The sequence below is a fragment of the Triticum dicoccoides genome, chromosome 6B (genome assembly GCF_002162155.2).
Source record: "Triticum dicoccoides isolate Atlit2015 ecotype Zavitan chromosome 6B, WEW_v2.0, whole genome shotgun sequence".
In the NCBI taxonomy this organism is placed as follows: domain Eukaryota; kingdom Viridiplantae; phylum Streptophyta; class Magnoliopsida; order Poales; family Poaceae; genus Triticum; species Triticum dicoccoides.
Window position 1 is genome coordinate 343839106 of NC_041391.1, and position 4520 is coordinate 343843625.

Sequence of the window (4520 nt, forward strand, 5' to 3'; positions counted from 1 at the left end):
GCCCGCTCCACCGTCACAAATGAATGCAACTAAAATTGAAAAAAAAAACAAATTTGATTATATTTTCAAATAAAAAATTTGATGATATTTTCAAATAATAAATTTGATGATATTTTTCATATTCATAAATATTTTCAAATAACAAATTTGATGATATTTTAAAAAAAAATTATTACTGTTTTTATAAAAAATTATTACTGTTTCATATTGATCATATTCATTTTCTTAAAAATTATTAGATGCAACAAAAAATAAAAATAAAAAATTACTTATGGCGCACCTATGGCTGGTGCGCCATTGCTATATATAAAAAACATTCTAATGGCGCACCTGCTGGGGGTGCGCCATTGCTATCTAAAAAAACATTCTAATGGCGCACCGCTGCAGGGTGCGCCATTAGAAAGGTTCCCCCATCCATACACTTTATCCCTCTCGCCAGGCACTTCGTCCCTCTCCCTCCACCGCGCCGCTCCCTCCCTCGTCCCTCCCTCCACCGCGCCGCCGCCGCCGATGCCCCGCCCCACTACGCCGTACCCTCCCACGCGCCCCCGCTGCCTCCCTCTCCCCTTCCTCCCCCTCGAGCGCCGCCTCCCCCCCGAGCCCCGCCTCCCCCATGAGCGCCACCTCCCTCGCCTCCCTCGAAAACCTAGAAACCCTCCGGAGATTTGGAGCCTCGGAGCCGCTGGAGACTTGGAGCCTCGGAGCCGCCCCACGTCCACCAGGAGAGGGGGCACCACATCCACTAGGAGAGGAGGCCCGTGACCTCCCCGCTGTCTATCCCCGCCTCCCCCAAGCTCGGCGTCTCCGCCCTTCGTCGTCTCCGCTCCGGCCACCACCTCATCGTGGTCAGGTAACCCTCCTCCCTCTACCTCTCTTCTCCTCTATTACTCCTCTCCTCCCTCCCGGCCATGCCCTCTTCTTCTCTCTTTTGCTAGGTTTAGGTCAAATCCCTCTCGAATTTAGGTCAAATTAGGTTCAAAAAATTGTGGGAGTAGTGCCTAGCAAACATGAATAATTAGTACTCCATGTGCATTGGAGTACTTGGTGACAGTGGTACAAGAAATGTCATATAGTACTTTTGGTGTAGCAGTGTTCCAGCAACAAGCGTTCTTTTATTTTTCTAGAAATGCGAAGCATAGGCTGCCATATTAAGTGTCTAGAGAGTAGACAATAGACTGAACCATTTGGTGGGAGCAGCTTGTATGTTCTGACTAATTGCCCAGTCAAGTACTCTCATTGATGAAATGGGAACAACGCCCACTCCTCCGACTTGTTGCCTTGCCGGTTTTGCTACAGAGCTGTAATTAGCTTGACCTTTCATTTAACACCACGGAACATTTTGTTGGTATGGTCTTACGATATGAATGATGAATGGATATGTACTATGTACACAGTACACTGCTGCAAGCAGTCTCAATCACTCTGCTAGAGGAAAGCAGTGGATAGCTCAAATCGAGCACCTGTGATACGCCTCGACCTGAGGATTCTTCACAGGCTGGTACCGTGTCCTAGAATGGCTGCTTGTACCTTAAGGCCAGAAAGCGGGCTGAGTGGCTAGGATAGTTAGTTCCTTTCTTGCTGCTATTGTTTGGCTGGCTTGTGCATCCTGGGAATTGTTTTGGTTTTTTTAGGGGTGGGAATTGTTTTCGTTGATACCCATGTCCGGTCAGGCCATCACTTGTTTTAACTGCATCTTCGCACCTTGTAGATGAGTAGCTACCTCTACTGAACCACATTCAGCTATGACAGCAGCTCAAGTTTTTTTATGGTATTCTTTGTGGTATTAAGATGGAAACCTGGGATACTATTTCTGTTAGGAGATGGTGTCATATAAAGATGCATATATTGTTATGTTACGCAAATTGTATAATCTTGCCACTTAAGTCAGCCTTCCCTTTAAGCAGAAAATTCAGTTAGGAGCTACTGTTAGGAGCTACTATCAAAAACTTGAGCTACTGTCAAAAAATTCAGTTAGGTACAGTTAGGAGCTACTGTCAAAAACTTGAGCTACTGTCAAAAAATTCAGTTATGGCATCTAGAATTATGTCAGTTTTGTTTTGTAAGTAGAAGACCAAAGTGTTAGGAATTCTGTCCAAACTGTAGTTTTCAGTATTCTGTCCAAACTGAAAACTGTTAAAAAGACCATGTGTTTTTTGGTCAAAATCTGCATGTAAAACTGAAATAATCAGTCATGAAGAATATCCTCAAGACTATGTGTTTCTTGGAATTCTGTAATGATGATGGAACATTATAAAGCATTGTACTCCAGTGTGTATATATTGTTATTATTTTTCTGTAATGATGATGGAACATTATAAAGCATTGTACTCCAGTGTGTATATATTGTTATTATTTTTCTGTAATGATGATGGAACATTATAAAGCATTGTACTCCAGGGTGTTGCTTTATTGTGATGCCTCTGAATTACTTGTGATCACATTGAGAAAGACTTGCAAAGATGATGATCATCTTTTACCGAAAACAATTTCTGTAAACACGTTAGTAACTTTGCTAGTTCGCTGGGTTTTGTCTCCGACCATTGTGTCGTGATGAATTTGCAGGTACCCCGAGAGGCCCTTGAGTTTGCCAGAATGTCGATTAACTTCCGTTCCGGCAAATTCGGGTACTCCATATGTCCTATTTTCAGCAAAGGTCATGCTGAAATTTTTCGTGAATTTTAGCATGACTTTGCTAAAAATATGAAATATGGGGTACTTGCGACTAATGCATGGGCCGTGGTATCTTAGTACTTAGTTAAGTAGGATCAACTGCCCCGCCATTCTTGCTGCAGAGGTGGCAATAGAGCCAAGTGATTAGTGCCAAGTGATTAGGCACAACCTAGGGTGCCTCGGCATCGATAAACCCTAAATGATGAAAACTTAACTTAGCATTTAGGGTGCCTCGGCGTCGACAAACCCTAAATGATGAAACCTTGGCTTCTATAGGGTGCCTCAGTGTCAATGAGAACCTAAATGATGTACTCTTAGGATTTTAGGGTGCCTCGGCATCGACAAACCCTAAATGATAAAAGCTTAGCTTTTAGGATGCCTCGGTGTCGACAAACCCTAAATGATGAGACCATGATCTTGTTCCTTGACAATAACCAACTTTTTGACCAAACCTTTTTCCTATTTAGAGTGAAACATGGCTCACAACGATGAGGTCGGCGGTTTGGGCGGCAAGCAATTCTCGGAGCTGTCCCAGGAGATGGAGGAATAGCCTCACCGCTATGAGGACACAATGGAAGACACCGATCCTGACTACACAACCCCTAGTGGCATCAGGGATGACACCACTGATGGTAAATGCCACCACTGATGGTGCCGCCGAGGATTCCACCACTGATGATGGCGGCGCACGCACAGATGGCGGCCAACCGAAGAGGCAACGGAAGGACTGGCGCCCGAACGCGCTCCGCACCGTCAAGGAGGAATTTACTCAAGTGAACTCCGACGGGCATCCAACGGAGCCTAAACATATAGTCAAGGGGTACTCGGTTCAGCTCAGGTGCATTCTATGGAGCACCGTCTCGATCAACACCGAGAACCTTAGGCATAAGGACCGAGGGAATTTGCGCAACCTCCTCTTCACGAAGCTGCACGAACGATACAAGTTCCCCGTTGAATTTGAAAACACACGCCTCTCAGGGAATAAAGTGAACAGTGCCGCCCTCACGAGGATGAGCACGGCCCTGTCTACTTGGAGAAGCGCGGTGAAGAGAATGATTGAGAAAGGTGATAGTTATGAGAAGATCAAGGCGAAAAATCCTTCGATCAGCGAAGAGGACTACAACGAGTTCAAGATCAAGTGTGAGAGCAGTGCAACCTCTGAATCAAGTCAGTGGGGGAAAGAAATGCGGGAGTTGAACTTAGGGGAACACAAACTCGGTCCCAGCGGTTACAGAGTGGCGGAGCCTATATGGGACAAAGAGGACGCGGAGTGTGCCGAGCAAGGCCTACCGCTCCACTTTGAGAAATACAGCAGTGACAAGCAGACCAGGAACTATGTCAGGGCCCAGTACAAGGAGGAACCGATAACAAAGGAGCTTACCACGGATCCGAAGACCAGGGCGCTTGAGCTTGTTCTGGCGAAGGAGACTGAAAGCAGTAGCGCGGGGTCGTCTCAAAGCACCCATGCTTGGGACAGCACTCTAAATAGGGTGTTGAACGTAATGAAAAACAAGGATAAGCTCAGTAAGCCGTCGTCAGCTAGTCGTGTGGCCGGCAAAGGCTTGTCCACAAAATGGTCGTCGTACTATACCGCTGGTGGGCGAAAGGAGAAAAACACCAGCTCGGAAAGCCAGCCGCGCGAGGTTCAAGAACTCAAGGCACAAGTGGCGTGGATTCCAGAGATTATTCAAGAGCAAGTGCAACAACAACTGGGATCGACGCTCATCGGTATTATGCCTACCTTGATTCATGGGCTGACGACGTGGATTGCGGGTGGCCAACTAGGGCTACCCATGATTCCCAGCTTCATGGCCAGCAACTCGCACAACGCCCAGGCGGTGCCATTGGTG